The sequence below is a fragment of the Pseudophryne corroboree genome, chromosome 3 (genome assembly GCF_028390025.1).
Source record: "Pseudophryne corroboree isolate aPseCor3 chromosome 3, aPseCor3.hap2, whole genome shotgun sequence".
Classification (NCBI taxonomy): domain Eukaryota; kingdom Metazoa; phylum Chordata; class Amphibia; order Anura; family Myobatrachidae; genus Pseudophryne; species Pseudophryne corroboree.
Window position 1 is genome coordinate 127,365,452 of NC_086446.1, and position 21,310 is coordinate 127,386,761.

General features: G+C 47.7%; 1 protein-coding gene across 3 annotated transcripts in view; it reads left to right on the forward strand.

Annotated features, from left to right (window-relative positions):
* The window catches only part of ZDHHC5 (zinc finger DHHC-type palmitoyltransferase 5), a 295,308-nt gene that overhangs the window by 3,641 nt on the left and 270,357 nt on the right, over positions 1-21,310 (forward strand). The window lies entirely within an intron of this gene.

The window sequence follows — 21,310 nt, forward strand, 5'->3', positions numbered from 1 at the left end:
GTCGACATGAGTTTACATTTTTTGGGTGTCGTTTTCTTCGTAGAGTGACCGGGAATCCCAATTAGTGCACTGTGTCCCCTCGCATGGCGAGCGAACTTCGGGCAAGGTGCCTCACTCCGCTACCGCTGCGTTCGTCACAGGTTACCGTTCCTAATTGTAGTCCACATGGATCGTAAAGTATGAAATAGTTCTAAAGTGAAAAAAAGTTGAAAAACTTATGTTGACCTTTTGTCTTGTCGACCTAGAATATGTCAGCCTAGTAACCATGTTGACCTATTGCATGTCGACCAATAGTGGTCAACCTCCTAATACATGTCAACCTAAGTGTGGTCGACCTAGAGACTGGACACCATTACAGATATGGTGAGTAGAAAGACAGTCTGTGGTTTAAAATAAAAAATATCTCCAAGTATGTATGACAATATCTAGCTTTAATAAATGTCTCATTTAGGGGTATATTTACTAAGCTATGTTTACTTCTGTTTTCTGTGGAAAAAGGGTTGCCATTATTTAAACTAGTTTACTAAATGGGTAACTGCTTAAAAATCGTGGATTTTACTGTGATACAACTGCTATCAATAGAGATTTCTTTTCCCAGCATCAGTGTTAAGTATACACTCGCAAGTGCGTATCTGCAAGGCCAATAGAAAAAGGGTCACACAGCCTGTATCTGGAGTATTAATCAGTGGCAACTTTCTTGAGGGTGCCCAGTTACCGCATTAAGGGGATCCTTTTGTCACAATTGCAGTGGTAACGAACGCTTTGTAAAGCGAGTTTAGTTATTGCATGTAAATATACCACTTGGTATGTGTGTAAACAACCACATACCTTGTAGCATGGTGATCAGATTGAATGATTCAATGTTTATGGCCGGCATTAAATTCACATTCTCCTATTTGATATAGGCAGTCATGGTTGTCAGAGTGCAGTAGTAGCAATGTTATTACCTTTGAAACCTTTTGAAGTCTGACAAATGTATTGCTCCTTAGAAGGTTGAGACAATATCTAATGGTACACACCTTCCGACTGTGCCACGCGTCGGGACGATAGATTGTATAGTGTGTACCCAGCTTAACACTAAGGTACTACTTAATGTGGGTTGTCTAAGGATATAAATAGTCTGTAAATTATATTGTAATTGATAAAAGAAAAATGTGTTCTGTTTTTGTAGCTTAATAAATGGTCTGGAGAGCTTTGCTCCTTAAAGTGAAAATATAGTCTATTGCTGCTGTCTTTAGATGGGAGCATAACATTTTATTTATTTCTATAATTTTATGAATCTGTTATTAGCCTAGACTCGAGCTAAAAGCACTGCTTTATTCAATTCACCGAGAGGTTAACACCATAGAAGTCAGATTTCTCCATTGGTAACCTAGTTTTCACGGCTTATTCCTGTAGACCTCTATGGGCCCTCTTCCCTCATGGGTCTATCCTTTTCTTACTCTAATAATATTCAACTGCACCAAATCCAGCAGTCTTCTGCCACCTGATACTTATTCCAGTGTCATCTGCTGATGTAGCTATGTTTATTTACCCTGTACTTGTCCTATATTGTCGTCAACTGTAACTTGCTGTTTTCCTGCTTGCTTATTTGTTTATGTACTCTGTAATTGGGCGCTGCGGAACCCTTGTGGCGCCATATAAATAAAGGATGATGATAATAATGGGTATTGCGGCCATAGTCATATTTTCTCTGACGTCCTAGTGGATGCTGGGACTCCGTAAGGACCATGGGGAACAGCGGCTCCGCAGGAGACAGGGCACAAAATAAAAGCTTAAGGATCAGGTGGTGTGCACTGGCTCCTCCCCCTATGACCCTCCTCCAAGCCTCAGTTAGATTTTTGTGCCCGGCCGAGAAGGGTGCAATCTAGGTGGCTCTCCTGAGCTGCTTAGAATAAAAGTTTAGTTTAGGTTTTTTTATTTTCAGTGAGTCCTGCTGGCAACAGGCTCACTGCATCGTGGGACTAAGGGGAGAAGAAACGGACTCACCTGAGTGCAGAGTGGATCGGGTTTCTTAGGCTACTGGACATTAGCTCCAGAGGGACGATCACAGGTTCAGCCTGGATGGGTCACCGGAGCCGCGCCGCCGTCCCCCTTACAGAGCCAGAAGAGACGAAGAGGTCCGGTGAAATCGGCGGCAGAAGACATCCTGTCTTCAGACTAAGGTAGCGCACAGCACCGCAGCTGTGCGCCATTGCTCTCAGCACACTTCACACTCCGGTCACCGAGGGTGCAGGGCGCTGGGGGGGGAGCGCCCTGAGACGCAATATAACAGTATATACCTTAGGTGGCAAAAAGAATACATCACATATAGCTCCTGGGCTATATGGATGTATTTTAACCCCTGCCATTTTTACACAAAAAAGCGGGAGATAAGGACGTCGTGAAGGGGCGGAGCCTATCTCCTCAGCACACAAGCGCCATTTTCCCTCACAGCTCCGCTGGAAGGACGGCTCCCTGACTCTCCCCTGCAGTCCTGCTTCAGAATCAGGGTAAAAAAGAGAAGGGGGGGCATTTTTGGCAGCAAATAATGATAATAACAGCAGCTATAAGGGAATAACACTTATATAAGGTTATCCCTGTATATATATATAGCGCTGGGTGTGTGCTGGCAGACTCTCCCTCTGTCTCTCCAAAGGGCTAAGTGGGGTCCTGTCCTCTATCAGAGCATTCCCGGTGTGTGTGCTGTGTGTCGGTACGCGTGTGTCGACATGTATGAGGAGGAAAATGATGTGGAGGCGGAGCAGTTGCCTGTGTTGGTGATGTCACCCCCTAGGGAGTCGACACCTGACTGGATGATTGTATTTAAACAATTAAGTGATAATGTCAGCAATTTGCAAAAAACTGTTGACGACATGAGACAGCCGACAAATCAATTAGTGCCTGTCCAGGCGTCTCAGACACCGTCAGGGGCGCTAAAACGCCCGTTACCTCAGTGGGTCGACACAGACCCTGACACAGATACTGAGTCTAGTGTCGACGGTGACGAGACAAACGTAATGTCCAGTAGGGCCACACGTTACATGATCACGGCAATGAAAGAGGCATTGAACCTTTCTGACACTACAAGTACCACAAAGAAGGGTATTATGTGGGGTGTGAAAAAACTACCAATAGTTTTTCCTGAGTCAGAGGAAATAAATGAGGTGTGTGATAAAGCGTGGGTTTCCCCCGATAAAAAACAGCTAATTTCTAAAAAATTATTAGCATTATATCCCTTCCCGCCAGAGGTTAGGGCGCGTTGGGAAACACCCCCTAGGGTAGATAAGGCGCTCACACGTTTATCTAAACAAGTAGCGTTACCGTCTCCTGATACGGCCACCCTCAAAGAACCAGCTGATAGAAGGCTGGAAAATATCCTAAAAAGTATATACACACATACTGGTGTTATACTGCGACCAGCAATCGCCTCAGCCTGGATGTGCAGTGCTGGAGTCGCATGGTCGGATTCCCTGACTGAGAATATTGATACTCTGGATAGGGACAATATTTTGTTAACTATAGAACATTTAAAGGATGCATTACTATATATGCGTGATGCACAGAGGGATATTTGCACCCTGGCATCAAGAGTAAGTGCTATGTCCATCTCTGCCAGAAGAGCGTTATGGACGCGACAGTGGTCAGGGGATGCGGATTCCAAACGGCACATGGAAGTATTGCCGTATAAAGGGGAGGAGTTATTTGGGGCTGGTCTATCGGACCTGGTGGCCACGGCAACGGCTGGAAAATCCACCTTTTTACCCCAGGTCACTTCACATCAGCAGAAAAAGACACCGTCTTTTCAAACTCAGTCCTTTCGTTCCCATAAGTACAAGCGAGCAAAAGGCCACTCCTTTCTGCCCCGGGGCAGAGGAAGAGGAAAAAGACTGCACCATGCAGCCGCTTCCCAGGAGCAGAAGCCCTCCCCTGCTTCTGCCAAGTCTTCAGCATGACGCTGGGGCTTTACAAGCAGACTCAGATATGGTGGGGGCCCGTCTCAAGAATTTCAACGCGCAGTGGGCTCACTCGCAAGTGGATCCCTGGATTCTACAGGTAGTATCGCAGGGGTACAAACTGGAATTCGAGGCGTTTCCCCCTCGTCGGTTCCTGAAGTCTGCTTTACCAAAGTCTCCCTCCGACAGGGAGGCAGTTTTGGAAGCCATTCACAAGCTGTATTCCCAGCAGGTGATAATTAAGGTACCCCTCCTGCAACAAGGAAAGGGGTATTATTCCACGCTGTTTGTGGTACCGAAGCCGGACGGCTCGGTGAGACCAATTTTAAATCTGAAATCCTTGAACACTTACATAAAAAGGTTCAAATTCAAGATGGAGTCACTCAGAGCAGTGATAGCGAACCTGGAAGAAGGGGACTATATGGTGTCTCTGGACATCAAAGATGCTTATCTCCACGTCCCAATATACCCTTCTCACCAAGGGTACCTCAGGTTTGTAGTACAAAACTGTCATTATCAGTTTCAGACGCTGCCGTTTGGATTGTCCACGGCACCTCGGGTCTTTACCAAGGTAATGGCCGAAATGATGATTCTTCTACGAAGAAAAGGCATTTTAATTATCCCTTACTTGGACGATCTCCTGATAAGGGCAAGATCCAGGGAACAGTTAGAAGTCGGAGTAGCACTATCTCAGGTAGTGTTACGTCAGCACGGGTGGATTCTAAATATTCCAAAATCGCAGCTGATTCCAACGACACGTCTACTGTTCCTAGGAATGATTCTGGACACAGTCCAGAAGAAGGTGTTTCTCCCGGAGGAGAAGGCCAGGGAGTTATCCGAGCTAGTCAGGAACCTCCTAAAACCAGGCCAGGTCTCAGTGCATCAGTGCACGAGGGTCCTGGGAAAAATGGTGGCTTCTTACGAAGCGATTCCATTCGGAAGATTCCATGCAAGAACGTTTCAGTGGGATCTACTGGACAAATGGTCCGGATCGCATCTGCAGATGCATCAGCGGATAACCCTGTCGCCAAGGACAAGGGTGTCTCTCCTGTGGTGGCTGCAGAGTGCTCATCTACTAGAGGGCCGCAGATTTGGCATTCAGGATTGGATCCTGGTAACCACGGATGCCAGCCTGAGAGGCTGGGGAGCAGTCACACAGGGAAGGAATTTCCAGGGCTTGTGGTCAAGCATGGAAACATCTCTTCATATAAACATTCTGGAACTAAGGGCCATTTACAATGCCCTAAGTCAAGCAAAACCTCTGCTTCAGGGTCAGGCGGTGTTGATCCAATCGGACAACATCACGTCAGTCGCCCACGTAAACAGACAGGGCGGCACGAGAAGCAGGAGGGCAATGGCAGAAGCTGCAAGGATTCTTCGCTGGGCGGAAAATCATGTGATAGCACTGTCAGCAGTGTTCATTCCGGGAGTGGACAACTGGGAAGCAGACTTCCTCAGCAGACACGACCTTCACCCGGGAGAGTGGGGACTTCACCCAGAAGTCTTCCACCTGATTGTAAACCGTTGGGAAAAACCAAATGTGGACATGATGGCGTCACGTCTAAACAAAAAACTGGACAGATATTGCGCCAGGTCAAGGGACCCTCAGGCAATAGCAGTGGACGCTCTGGTAACGCCGTGGGTGTACCAGTCAGTGTATGTGTTCACTCCTCTGCCTCTCATACCAAAAGTACTGAGAATCATAAGAAGGAGAGGAGTGAGAACTATACTCGTGGTTCCGGATTGGCCAAGAAGGACTTGGTACCCGGAACTTCAAGAGATGCTCACGGACGAACCGTGGCCTCTACCTTTAAGAAAGGACCTGCTACTGCAGGGGCCTTGTCTGTTCCAAGACTTACCGCGGCTGCGTTTGACGGCATGGCGGTTGAACGCCGGATCCTGAGGGAAAAAGGCATTCCAGAAGAAGTCATTCCTACTCTGGTCAAAGCCAGGAAGGACGTAACTGCAAAACATTATCACCGCATTTGGCGTAAATATGTTGCGTGGTGTGAGGCCAAGAAGGCCCCTACAGAGGAATTTCAACTGGGTCGTTTCCTTCATTTCCTGCAAACAGGACTGTCTATGGGCCTAAAATTAGGGTCCATTAAGGTTCAAATTTCGGCCCTGTCGATTTTCTTCCAGAAAGAACTGGCTTCAGTACCTGAAGTTCAGACATTTGTAAAAGGGGTGCTGCACATACAGCCTCCTTTTGTGCCTCCAGTGGCACCTTGGGATCTCAATGTGGTGTTGAGTTTTCTAAAGTCACATTGGTTTGAACCACTTTCCACTGTGGACTTAAAATATCTCACATGGAAGGTGTCAATGCTGTTAGCCTTGGCTTCAGCCAGGCGTGTGTCAGAATTGGCGGCTTTATCATATAAAAGCCCTTACTTAATTTTTCATTCTGACAGGGCGGAATTGAGGACTCGTCCTCAATTTCTACCTAAGGTGGTTTCTGCATTTCACATGAACCAACCTATTGTGGTACCTGCGGCTACCAGGGACTTAGAGGACTCTAAGTTGCTTGACGTTGTCAGGGCCTTGAAAATATATGTTTCAAGGACGGCTGGAGTCAGAAAATCTGACTCGCTGTTTATCCTGTATGCACCCAACAAGCTGGGTGCTCCTGCTTCTAAGCAGACGATTGCTCGTTGGATTTGTAGTACAATTCAGCTTGCACATTCTGTGGCAGGATTGCCACAGCCAAAATCAGTAAAAGCCCATTCCACAAGGAAAGTGGGCTCATCTTGGGCGGCTGCCCGAGGGGTCTCGGCTTTACAACTTTGCCGAGCAGCTACTTGGTCAGGGGCAAACACGTTTGCTAAATTCTACAAATTTGATACCCTGGCTGAGGAGGACCTGGAGTTCTCTCATTCGGTGCTGCAGAGTCATCCGCACTCTCCCGCCCGTTTGGGAGCTTTGGTATAATCCCCATGGTCCTTACGGAGTCCCAGCATCCACTAGGACGTCAGAGAAAATAAGATTTTACTTACCGATAAATCTATTTCTCGTAGTCCGTAGTGGATGCTGGGCGCCCATCCCTAGTGCGGATTGTCTGCAATACTTGTATATAGTTATTGTTACAAAAATTCGGGTTATTATTGTTGTGAGCCATCTTTTCAGAGGCTCCTTTGCGTTTATCATACTGTTAACTGGGTTCAGATCACAAGTTGTACGGTGTGATTGGTGTGGCTGGTATGAGTCTTACCCGGGATTCAATATCCTTCCTTATTATGTACGCTCGTCCGGGCACAGTATCCTAACTGAGGCTTGGAGGAGGGTCATAGGGGGAGGAGCCAGTGCACACCACCTGATCCTTAAGCTTTTATTTTGTGCCCTGTCTCCTGCGGAGCCGCTGTTCCCCATGGTCCTTACGGAGTCCCAGCATCCACTACGGACTACGAGAAATAGATTTATCGGTAAGTAAAATCTTATTTTTTTTTTATAAGAAATGGAAAGCTTAGGTTTTTTGCTGCAAGCTAATGTGATCACAGAGTGACACTGACTTTACCCATAAATGGGGATCAGAGATGCTTTGTCGCCGGATCTTGATCACAGTACTCTATCACCGAATGTGTTAGGGTGATGTTAAGAAAACCTTTGCAGAGCTCCAATGTTTTCAGAGAATTCAAACAGTGGAGCAGTGGTTAGCAGTGCTGCTTCAGACTGGTCATGGGTTCAGTTCTGACTGAGGCCCTTCCTTGAGTTTGAGTGCTGTCCCCATATTTGCATCTGTATCCTCACATGCTCTAAAAACTTTCCGGTGGCTTGATTGGCTTTTAGTAAAATTAACCCTGGTGTCTATGTGGGATGGGTATAGATTGTAAGCTCATTAGGGCAGGGGCTGATGTCAATTAATAAGTTCTTTCTGTAAATATAAAATGTTGGCACTGTATAAATGTTCATAAATAAACCAGAGGAAACTGGTGGCAGAGGCATCCAGGTCATGTTTGCATCCTGTTCCTGAATTTCCTATCACCAGCTCATGTAATTAGGGATTCCGCAGCTCAACCACTCTTACAGCATGCTCCTGATGAGACCCCATTTCTTCCAATCACAATTGCTGATTCCATCTCTTCTGTGTGGTTCTTGCTACAAGTTTCTGAAACAAATCTTTTTATTCATCTTTCTATGTTGGTGTACATATTTGTACCTCTATATAGTTCTATCTAAATATCTATATTTCTCTAACGTCCTAGTGGATGCTGGGGACTCCGTAAGGACCATTGGGAATAGACGGGCTCCGCAGGAGACTGGGCACTCTAAAGAAAGATTTAGTACTACCTGGTGTGCACTGGCTCCTCCCTCTATGCCCCTCCTCCAGACCTCAGTTAGAATCTGTGCCCAGACAGAGCTGGGTGCACCTTAGTGGGCTCTCCTGAGCTTGCTAATAAGAAAGTATTTTGTTAGGTTTTTTATTTTCAGAGAGCTTCTGCTGGCAACAGACTCTCTGCTACGTGGGACTGAGGGGAGAGAAGCAAACCTACTAACTGCGGCTAGGTTGCGCTTCTTAGGCTACTGGACACCATTAGCTCCAGAGCGATCGAACACAGGACCTGACCTTGTCGTCCGTTCCCGGAGCCGCGCCGCCGTCCCCCTCGCAGAGCCAGAAGACAGAAGCCGGCGGGTTGAAGCAAGAAGACGTCAAAATCGGCGGCAGAAGACTCCTGTCTTCATACGAGGTAGCGCACAGCACTGCAGCTGTGCGCCATTGCGCCACACTAACCCACACACTCTGGTCACTGTAGGGTGCAGGGCGCAGAGGGGGGCGCCCTGGGCAGCAATTAAGTACCTCATGGCAAAAGCAGCATATATGCAGTTGGACACTGTTATATGCATGAGCCCCCGCCATTATTTTTACACAAAATCGCGGGACAGAAGCCCGCCGCTGAGGGGGCGGGGCCTTCTTCCTCAGCACTCACCAGCGCCATTTTCTCTCCACAGCTCCGCTGAGAGGAAGCTCCCCAGGCTCTCCCCTGCAGATTCACGGTAGAAAGAGGGTAAAAAAGAGAGGGGGGGCACATACATTTAGGCACATTAATCATATATACAGCAGCTACTGGGTAAACACTAAGTTACTGTGTAATTCCTGGGTTATATAGCGCTGGGGTGTGTGTTGGCATACTCTCTGTCTCCCCAAAAGGCCTTGTGGGGGTCCTGTCCTCATTTAGAGCTTCCCCTGTGTGTGTGGTGTGTCGGTACGCATGTGTCGACATGTTTGACGAAGAGGGCTATGTGGAGGCAGAGCAAGTGCAGATGAATGACGTGTCGCCACCGACGGTGCCGACACCTGATTGGATGGATTTGTGGAGGGTGTTGAATGATAATGTAAACTCCTTACATAAAAGGTTGGCTAAAGCTGATACCTTGGGGCAGTCAGGGTCTCAACCCATGCCTGATCCTACAGCGCAGAGGCCCTCAGGGTCTCAAAAGCGCCCACTATCCAAAATGGTTGACACAGATATCGACACGGATTCTGACTCCAGTGTCGATGACGATGATGCAAAATTGCAACCTAAAATGACTAAAGCCATCCGCTACATGATTATAGCAATGAAGGATGTTTTGCACATTTCAGAGGTAGACCCTGTCCCTGACAAGAGGGTTTATATGTATGGGGAGAAAAAGCAAGAGGTGACTTTTCCCCCTTCACATGAGTTGAATGAATTATGTGAAAGAGCGTGGGATTCTCCCGATAAGAAAGTACTGATTTCCAAAAGGTTACTTATGGCGTACCCCTTCCCGCTAATGGACAGGATGCGCTGGGAATCCTCCCCTAGGGTAGATAAAGCTCTCACACGCTTATCTAAGAAGGTGGCCCTGCCGTCACAGGATACGGCCGCCCTAAAGGAGCCTGCAGATAGAAAGCAGGAAAGTATTCTGAAATCTGTTTATACACATTCCGGTACTTTACTGAGGCCGGCAATTGCGTCGGCTTGGATGTGTAGTGCTGTAGCAGCGTGGACAGATAATCTGTCTGAGGGAATGGATACCTCAGACAGGGATACCATTATGCTGACCCTGGGGCATATAAAAGACACTGTCCTATATATGAGGGATGCCCAGAGGGACATTTGCCTACTGGACTCTAGAATTAATGCAATGTCAATTTCTGCCAGGAGGGTCCTGTGGACTCGGCAGTGGACAGGTGATGCCGACTCCAAGAAACACATGGAGGTGTTACCTTACAAGGGTGAGGAACTGTTTGGGGACGGTCTCTCGGACCTGGTTTCCACAGCTACTGCTGGGAAGTCAAACTTTTTGCCATATATCCCCTCACAACCTAAGAAAGCACCGTATTACCAAATGCAGTCCTTTCACTCACAAAGAAGCAAGAAGGTCAGAGGTGCGTCCTTTCTTGCCAGAGGCAGGGGTAGAGGAAAAAAGCTGCACAATACAGCTAGTTCCCAGGAACAGAGGTCCTCCCCGGCTTCCACTAAATCCACCGCATGACGCTGGGGCTCCACGGGTGGCAGGAGCGGTGGGGGCGCGTCTCCGACATTTCAGCCGCCAGTGGGTTCGCTTACAGGTGGATCCCTGGGCTATACAGATTGTGTCTCAGGGATACAAGCTGGAATTCGAAGTGATGCCCCCTCACCGTTACCTCAAATCGGCCCTGCCAGCTTCCCCCATAGAAAGGGAAGTAGTGTTAGCGGCAATTCACAAGCTATTTCTCCAGCAGGTGGTGGTAAAGGTTCCCCTTCTTCAACAGGGAAAGGGATACTATTCCACAATGTTTGTGGTACCGAAGCCGGACGGTTCGGTCAGACCCATATTGAATTTAAAGTCCCTGAACATTGATCTGAAAAGATTCAAGTTCAAAATGGAATCGCTCAGAGCGGTCATTGCAAGCTCGGAAGAGGGGGATTTTATGGTGTCTCTGGACATCAAGGATGCTTACTTGCATGTCCCCATTTATCCACCTCATCAGGAGTACCTCAGATTTGTGGTACAGGACGGTCATTACCAATTCCAGACGTTGCCGTTTGGGCTCTCCACGGCACCGAGAATATTTACCAAGGTAATGGCAGAAATGATGGTGATCCTGAGAAAGCAAGGAGTCACAGTTATCCCATACTTGGACGATCTCCTCAAAAAGGCGAGGTCCAGAGAGCAGTTGCAGATCAGCGTAGCACACTCTCAGGAAGTGTTGCAGCAGCATGGCTGGATTCTGAATATCCCAAAGTCGCAGCTGATTCCTATGACGCCTCTGCCCTTTCTGGGCATGATTCTGGACACTGACCAGAAGAAGGTGTTTCTCCCGGTGGAGAAGGCTCAGGAGCTAGTGACTCTAGTCAGAGACCTCTTAAAACGCGAGTCCTGGGAAAGATGGTGGCATCGTACGAGGCCATTCCCTTCGGCAGGTTCCATGCGAGGATCTTTCAATGGGATCTGTTGGACAAGTGGTCAGGATCGCATCTTTAGATGCATCGGCTGATCACCCTGTCCCCCAGGGCCAGGGTGTCTCTTCTGTGGTGGCTGCAGAGTGCTCACCTTCTCGAGGGCCGCAGGTTCGGCATACAGGACTGGGTCCTGGTGACCACGGATGCGAGCCTCCGAGGTTGGGGAGCAGTCACTCAGGGAAGAAACTTCCAAGGGTTGTGGTCAAGTCAGGAGGCTTGTCTGCACATAAATATCCTGGAACTAAGGGCCATATACAACGCCCTGAGTCAAGCGGAGCCCCTTCTTCGCAACCAACCGGTGCTGATTCAGTCAGACAACATCACCGCAGTGGCTCATGTAAACCGCCAGGGCGGCACAAGAAGCAGGGTCGCGATGGCGGAAGCCACAAGGATTCTTCGGTGGGCGGAGAATCACGTGCAAGCACTGTCAGCAGTGTTCATTCCGGGAGTGGACAACTGGGAAGCAGACTTCCTCAGCAGACACGACCTCCACCCGGGAGAGTGGGGACTTCATCACGAAGTCTTCACTCATATTACAAATCGATGGGAACTGCCACAGGTAGACATGATGGCGTCCCGTCTCAACAAAAAACTACAAAGGTATTGCGCCAGGTCAAGAGACCCTCAAGCGATAGCTGTGGACGCACTGGTAACACCGTGGGTGTTCCAGTCGGTCTATGTGTTTCCTCCTCTTCCTCTCATACCCAAGGTATTGAGAATCATAAGACGGAGAAGAGTGAGAACAATACTAATTGTTCCAGATTGGCCAAGAAGGACTTGGTACCCGGAACTGCAAGAAATGCTCACAGAGGACCCGTGGCCTCTACCTCTCAGACAGGACCTGTTGCAACAGGGACCCTGTCTTTTTCAAGACTTACCGCGGCTGCATTTGACGGCATGGCGGTTGAACGCAGGATCCTAGCGGAAAAAGGCATTCCGGAGGAAGTTATTCCTACGCTGATAAAAGCTAGGAAGGAAGTGACAGCAAAGCATTATCACCGTATATGGTGAAAATATGTTGCTTGGTGTGAGGCCAGGAAGGCCCCTACAAAGGAATTCCAGCTGGGCCGGTTCCTACACTTCCTACAGTATGGAGTGACTATGGGCCTAAAATTAGGGTCCATAAAGGTCCAGATTTCGGCCCTATCCATTTTCTTTCAAAAAGAACTGGCTTCACTGCCTGAGGTTCAGACGTTTGTTAAGGGAGTGCTGCATATTCAGCCCCCTTTTGTGCCACCAGTGGCACCTTGGGATCTTAACGTGGTGTTGAGTTTCCTGAAATCTCACTGGTTTGAGCTACTTAAGACCGTGGAGCTAAAGTATCTCACGTGGAAAGTGGTCATGCTATTGGCCTTATCTTCGGCTAGGCGTGTGTCAGAATTGGCGGCTTTGTCATGTAAAAGCCCCTATCTGGTTTTCCATATGGACAGGGCAGAATTGCGGACTCGGCCGCAATTTCTGCCGAAGGTGGTGTCATCTTTTCATTTGAACCAACCCATTGTGGTGCCTGCGGCTACTCGTGACTTGGAGGACTCCAAGTTGCTTGATGTAGTCAGGGCTTTGAAGATTTAGGTAACCAGAACGGCTGGAGTCAGGAAGACTGACTCGCTGTTTATCCTGTATGCATCCAACAAGTTGGGTGCTCCTGCTTCAAAGCAAACCATTGCTCGCTGGATCTGTAGCACGATTCAGCAGGCTCATTCTGCTGCGGGATTGCCGCATCCAAAATCTGTAAAAGCCCATTCCACAAGGAAGGTGGGCTCTTCTTGGGCGGCTGCCCGAGGATCTAGGCATTACAGCTTTGCCGAGCGGCTACTTGGTCGGGTTCAAACACATTTGCAAAATTCTACAAGTTTGATACCCTGGCTGAGGAGGACCTTGTATTTGCCCATTCGGTGCTGCAGAGTCATCCGCACTCTCCCGCCCGTTTGGGAGCTTTGGTATAATCCCCATGGTCCTTACGGAGTCCCCAGCATCCACTAGGACGTTAGAGAAAGTAAGATTTTACTCACCGGTAAATCTATTTCTCGTAGTCTGTAGTGGATGCTGGGCACCTGTCCCAAGTGCGGACTTTCTGCAATACGTGTGTATAGTTGTTGCTTAATAAAGGGTTATGTTATGTGGCATCAGTTGAGTGATGCTCGTTTGTTGTTCATACTGTTAACTGGATATGTTATCACAAGTTGTACGGTGTGATTGGTGTGGCTGGTCTGAGTCTTACCCTGGATTCCAAAATCCTTTCCTTATGTCAGCTCTTCTGGGCACAGTTTCCTTAACTGAGGTCTGGAGATGGGTTATAGAGGGAGGAGCCAGTGCACACCAGGTAGTACTAAATATTAATTTAGTGTGCCCAGTCTCCTGCGGAGCCCGTCTATTCACCATGGTCCTTACGGAGTCCCCAGCATCCACTACGGACTACGAGAAATAGATTTACCGATGAGTAAAATCTTATTTTATATCTGATCTGCAATCATCACAATCTGTACAAATTATTTGCCTATGGTCTCACAAGGTATTCACTAAAAGTTGGTGATTTTGCGACCACTGGTTTCCATAAAACATATGGTTCTCACAGCGTTCATCAGTAGGGTGCAAGCCGAAATCTGCTATAAGTACAGCCCCAAGGCTGGTTGCAGGAATTAATTAAATAGCTCCCGGCACATAGCCTGGGAGCTAAATTTTCAGTAACAAGAGAGATCTGTTCTTAAAATGCAAGCAATCTGACCGTGCGCCCCCCCCCCCCCCCCTCGCTCAGCACATCGCGATGTGCTGAGTGAGGGGATAGATGTGTGCTGAGTGGTCTGTGACAGATCGCTCACCGTGTGTACCCCCTTATAGTCTTTGCTAACCTAATTTACAAACCTTGATCAGTTCCATAATCCAGTTTCTCTTACGTCCTAGAGGATGCCGGGGACTCCGTAAGGACCATGGGGATAGACGAGCTCCGCAGGAGACATGGGCACTTTAAGAAAGACTTTAGATCTGGTGTGCACTGGCTCCTCCCTCTATGCCCCTCCTCCAGACCTCAGTTTGATACTGTGCTCAGTGGAGACTGGGTGCTTTTCAGAGACCTCTCCTGAGCTTTCTGACAGAAAGTATATTTGTTAGGTTTTTTTTATTTTCAGGGAGCCTGCTGGCAACAGACTCCCTGCATCGAGGGACTGAGGGGAGAGAAGCAGACCTACTTCTGTGAGTTTCAAGGCTCTGCTTCTTAGGCTACTGGACACCATTAGCTCCAGAGGGAGTCAGAACACAAGTCTCACCCTGGAGTTCGTCCCGGAGCCGCGCCGCCGTCCTCCTCACAGAGCCGGAAGATAGAAGCCGGGTGAGTATGACAAGAAAAGAAGACTTCAGAGGCGGCAGAAGACTTAATGATCTTCATGAGGTAACGCACAGCAGTGCAGCTGTGCACCATTGCTCCCACACACCTCACACACAGCAGTCACTGTAAGGGTGCAGGGCGCCCTGGGCAGCAATATAAACCTCATTTCTGGCAAAAGAGATATATATATACAGCTAGGCACTGTATATATAAAGAGCCCCCGCCAGTTTTTATTATATTTAAGCGGGACAGAAGCCCGTCGCCGAGGGGGCGGGGCTTCTCCCTCAGCACTCACCAGCGCCATTTTCTCCACAGCACAGCTGAGAGGAAGCTCCCCTGACTCTCCCCTGCTTATCCACGACGAAAGGTGGTTTCAGAGAAGAGGGGGGGGGGGCACATGATTGGCAGCAATTAATAGTATTACAGCGCTACTGGGTAAACACATTGTGTGTTTTTTCCTGGGGATTAGCGCTGGGTGTGTGCTGGCATACTATCTCTCTGTCTCTCCAAAGGGCCTTGTGGGGGAACTGTCTTCAGATAAGAGGATTCCCTGAGTGTGTGGTGTGTCGGTACGTGTGTGTCGACATGTCTGAGGTAAAAGGCTCTTCTAAGGAGGAGACGGAGCAAATGTGTGTGTGTGGTGTCTCCGTCGACAACGCCGACACATGACTGGATATGTGGAATTAAGTGCTGAGGTAAATTTATTGCACAAAAGATTAGAGAACAGACAGGAAATCTACCCATGTCTGTCCCTATGTTGCAGGGACCTTCAGAGTCTCAAAACGCCCACTATCCAAAATAATAGACACACCGACACGGAGTCTGACTCCAGTGTCGACTACGATGATGCAAAGTTACAGCTAAAACTGGCAGAAAAGTATTCAATATATGATTATTGTAATAAAAGATGTTTTGCATATCACTGATGACCCATCTGTCCCTGACACGAGGGTACACATGTTTAAGGGGAAGAAAGCTGAGATAACATTTCCCCCCTCTCATGAACCAAATGAATTGTGTGAAAAAGAGAGGGAATCTCCAGACAAGAAACTGCAGTTTCCCAAATGAATTCTCATGGCGTATCCTTTCCCTGCTATGGCCAGGATACGATGGGAATCCTCCCCTAGGGTGGACAAGGTGTTGACACGTTTACCCAAAAGGTAGCGCTGACATACCAAGATACAGCTACCCTCAGGGATCCTGCAGATAGGGTATCCGGACTCCAGGTCGACAACAAAAAGGTCGCCACGCCTTAGGTCGACACACTTTAGGTCGACAGGAACAAGGTCGACACGGACAAAAGGTCGACAGGAGTTTTTCACAAATTTTTTCTTTTTTGGAACTTTTTCATACTTAACGATCCACGTGGACTACGATTGGAACGGTAATCTGTGCGGAGCGGAGCGGAGCGAAGGCACCATGCCCGAAGCATGGCGAGCGAAGCGGTGCACTAATTGGGGTTCCCGGTCACACTACGAAGAAAACGACACCAAAAAAACATAAAAACCTCATGTCGACCCTTTTCCATGTCGACCTTTTGTCCATGTCGACCTTTTTGTCCATGTCGACCTACGGTGTGTTGACCAATTGGCGTCGACCTAAGGTGTGTCGACCTTTTTGTTGTCGACCTGGAGTCCCAGACCCGCAGATAGCATGCAGAAAAGTACTTTGAAGTCCATTTACACACATTCTGGTACACTAGACCGGCGATTGTGTCGGCATGGGTTTATAGCGCTGTAGCAGTGTGGACAGATACCTTATCAGCGGAGATTGAAACCCTAGATAAGGATACCATGTTATTGACCCTAGGATATATAAAAGATGCTGTCTTATATATAAGACATGCTCAAAGAGACATTGGTCTACTGGTTTCTAGAGTCAACGCTATGTCGATTTCTGCTAGACGTGTCCTGTGGAACATGCAATGGACAGGTGATGCCGACTAAAAGGCATATGGAGGTTTTACCTTACAAGGGTGAGGAATTGTGTGGAGAAGGGCTCTCGGACCTGGTCTCCACAGCTATAGCTGGTAAATCTGATCTTTTTACTTATATTCCCTCACAGCCTAAGAAAGTACAACATTATCAAATGCAGTGCTTTCGGTCGCAGAAAAACAAGAAAGTACGAGGGGCGTCCTTTCTTACCAGAGGTAAGGGCGCAGGACACAGCTAGCTCCCAGGGACAGAAGTCCTCCCCGGCCTCTACTAAATCCACCGCATGACGCTGGGGCTCCGCTAAGGGAGTCCGCCCCAGTGGGAGCACGTATTCGACTCTTCAGCCACATCTGAGTTCATTCACAGGTGGATCCCTGGGCAATAGAAATTGTTTCTCAGGGTTACAAGTTGGAATTCGAAAAGGTGCCTACTCGCCGGTTTTCCTTATCGGCCCTACCGGCTTCTCCCCCAGAAAGGGAGATAATATTAAATACAATTCACACATTGTATCTCCAACAGGTGGTGCTCAAGGTTCCCCTCCTTCAACAAGGAAGGGGATATTACTCAACCTTGGCTGTAGTCCCGAAACCGGACGGTTCGGTCAGACCTATTTTAAAATTAAAATCTCTGAACCTATACTTGAAAAAGTTCAAATTCAAGGTGGAATCGCTTAGAGCGATCATCGCCAGCCTGGAAGGGGGGGATTTTATGGTGTATCTAGACATAAAGGCTGTATACCTTCATGTTCCCATTTATCCACCCCATCAAGCGTACCTGAGAATTACGGTACAGTATTATCATTACCAATTTCAGGGTAATTGGCGGAAATGATGGTGCTTACTTGGACGATCTAATAAGGGCGAGATCAAAAGAGCAGTTGTTGAACAGCGTGTCACTTTCGCTGAAGGTGTCACAGCAACTCGGCTGGATTCTCAATATCCCAAAGTCACAGTTGGTTCCTATGACTTGTCTGACCTTCTTGGGTATGATTCTGAATACGGACCAGAAATGGGTTTATCTTCCGATAGAGAAGGCCCAGGAACTAATGACTCTGGTAAAAAACCTATTAAAGCCAAAACAGGTGTCAGTGCATCACTGCACTCGGGTCCTGGGAAAGATGGTGGCATCTTACGGGGCCATTCCCTTCGGCAGGTTCCATGCGAGGACTTTCCAATGGGATCTACGGGACAAGTGGTCCGGATCACATCTACAGATGCATCAGTTAATCACCCTGTCCCCTAGGGCCAGGGTGTCTCTCCTATGGTGGCTGCAGAGTGCTCACCTTCTGCAGGGTCGAAGGTTCGCCATCCAGGACTGGATTCTGGTAGCCACGGACGCGAGCCTCCGAGGTGGGGGAGCAGTCACACAGGGAACAAACTTCCAAGGTCTTTGGGTCAAGTCAAAAAACTTGTATTCAAATCAACATCCTGGAGCTGAGGGCCATATACAACGCCCTTCGGCAAGCGGAAACATTGCTTCGCGACCTACTGGTTCTGATCCAGTCAGACAACATTACCGCAGTGGCTCATGTAAACCGCCAAGGCGGCACAAAGAGCAGAGTGGAATTGGCAGAAGCCACCAGGATTCTCCGCTGGGCGGAAAATCATGTAAGCGCGTTTTCAGCAGTTCATTCCGGGAGTGGACAACTGAGAAGCAGACTTCCTCAGCAAACACGACCTGCATCCAAGAGAGGACTTCTTTAGGAAGCCTTCGCAAAGATTGCAAGTCAGTGGGAACTGCCACAGATAGACATGATGGCGTCCCGCCTCAACAAGAAGCTACAGAGGTATTGCACCAGGTCAAGAGACCCTCAGGCAGTAGCTGTAGATGCCCTAGTGACAACGTGGGTGTTCCAGTCGGTCTATGTATTTCCCCCTCTTCCTCTCATACCCAAGGTGTTGAGAATAGTAAGAAAAAGAGGAGTGAGAACAATCCTCCTTGTTCCAGATTGGCCCGAAGGACCTGGTATCCGGATCTGCAGGAAATGCTCACAGAAGATCCGTGGCCTCTTCCTCTAAGACAGGACCTGTTGCAACAGGGGCCCTGTCTATTCCAACACTTACCGCGGCTGCGTTGGACGGCATGGCGGTTGAACGCCGGATCCTAGCGGATATGGGTATTCCGGATGAGGTCATCCCTACGCTAATAAAGGCTAGGAAGGACATGACATCTAAACATTGTCACCGTATATGGCGAAAATATGTTTCTTTGTGTGAGGCCAGGAAAGATCCTACGGAAGAATTCCATCTTAGCCGTTTCTTTCACTTCCTGCAAACTGGAGTTAATTTCAGCCTAAAATTAGGATCTATTAAGGTTCAGATTTCGGCCTTATCCATTTTCTTTCAAAAGGAATTGGCCTCTCTCCCTGAAGTACAAACTTTTGTGAAGGGAGTACTGCATATTCAGCCTCCTTTTGTACCTCCGGTGACGCCTTGGGACCTTAACGTAGTGTTAAGTTTCATTAAGTCACACTGGTTTGAACCACTTAAAGCGGTTGAGTTGAAAAATCTCTCTTGGAAGGAAGGTGGTCATGTTATTAGCCTTGGCTTCGGCTAGGCGAGTGTTGGAATTAGCGGCTTTATCACATAAAAGCTCCTATCTGGTTTTCCATATGGATAGAGCGGAATTGCGGACCCGTCTTGAATTCCTGCCAAAAGTGGTTTCATCCTTTCATATGAACTATTCTGGTGCCTGTGGCTACGAGTGACTTGGAGGATCCCGAGTCCCTTGATGTGGTCAGGGCTTTGAAAATTTACGTGGCCAGATCGGCTACAGTCAGAAAAAGAGAAGCACTATTTGTCATGTATGCAACCAACAAGATGGGTGCCCCTGCTTCAAAGTAGACTATTGCTCGCTGGATCTGTAACACGATTCAGCAGGCGCATTCTACGGTGGGATTGCCATTACCTAAATCGGTCAAGGCCCATTCCACTAGGAAGGTGGGCTCTTATTGGCTTTGCCGAGCTACTACTTGGTCGGGTTCAAACTCCTTTGCAAAGTTCTATAAGTTTGATACCCTGGCTGAGGAGGACCTCCTGTTTGCTCAATCGGTGCTGCAGAGTCATCCGCACTCTCCCGCCCGTTTGGGAGCTTTGGTATAATCCCCATGGTCCTCACGGAGTCCCCAGCATCCTCTAGGACGTAAGAGAAAATAAGAATTTAAACCTACCGGTAAATCTTTTTCTCCTAGTCCATAGCGGATGCTGGGCGCCCGTCCAAAGTGCGGACTACTTCTGCAAGACTTCTATATAGTTATTGCTTAAATAAGGGTTATGTTATAGTCTCATCTGTCTTGGACTGATGCTATGTCGTTTTCATACTGTTAACTGGATAGTATATCACAAGGGATCGGTATGAAATACCCCCGATCAAAATCCCGACACCAATTGACCGAAGGTCAAAATCCCGACATGGACAAAATACCGACATTTAAAATACCGACAAGGTCAAAATACCGACATGAAAAATGCCGACGGGTCAAAATACCGACATGCAGTTTTTGTTGGTTTTTGTGTGTGTATGTCGACATAAGTCAACATGGACACCATATAAAGTGTACCGTGTCCCCTCGCAAGGCTCGCTGCGCTCGCCAAGCTTCGGGCACGGTGCCTCGCTGCACTCGGCACACTATTATATTCCCCCTCCAGGTCCACTGGGATGGTAAAGTATGAACAAGTCGGTTTCAATGAAAAAACTCATGAAAAACTCATGTTGGTATTTTGACCTGTCGGCATTTTACATGTCGGGATTTTGACCTTGTCGGTATTTTAAATGTCGGTATTTTGTCCATGTCGGGATTTTGTCCTTGTCGGGATTTTGACCATCTGTCAATTGGTGTCGGGATTTTGAACGTCGGGATATTGATTGGAGGTAAACTGACTGCATCCCTATCACAAGTTATACGGTGTGATTGGTGTGGCTGGTATGAATCTTGCCCTTGGATTAACAAAAATCCTTCCTCGTACTGATCGTCTCCTCTGAGCACAGTTTCTCTAACTGAGATCTGGAGGAGGGGCATAGAGGGAGGAGCCAGTGCACACCAGATCTAAAGTCTTAAAGTGCCCATGTCTCCTGCGGAGCCCGTCTATCCCCATGGTCCTTACGGAGTCCCCAGCATCCTCTACGGACTACGAGAAAAAGATTTACCGGTAGGTTTAAAATCGTATTATTTTTTTTTTCTCTGTTTTAAATGATTGTACCCCCACCCCCTTCCCCTTCATTTCCTACATAACTTTTTTGATAATTATATTACAGGTTGAGTCTCCCTTATCCAAAATGCTTGGGACCAGAGGTATTTTGGATATGGGATTTTTCCGTATTTTGGAATAATTGCATACCATAATGAGATATCATGGTGATGGGACCTAAATCTAAGCACAGAATGCATTTATGTTACATATACACCTTATACACACAGCCTGAAGGTCATTTTAGCCAATATTTTAATAAGTTTGTGTATTAAACAAAGTTTGTGTACATTGAGCCATCAAAAAACAAAGGTTTCACTATCTCACTCTCACTCAAAAAAGTCGTATTTCGTAATATTCCGTATTTCGGAATATTTGGATATGGGATACTCAACCTGTAATTGCTTTTCGGTCTTAGAAATGTTTCCGCTATCTAGTATGTACTTACTACAGTTTTTATTATAAACATTTTAAATGTCACTGTAAAGTTTTTTGTTTCTTTTAAACAACAGCACAGATTCCCAGTCTA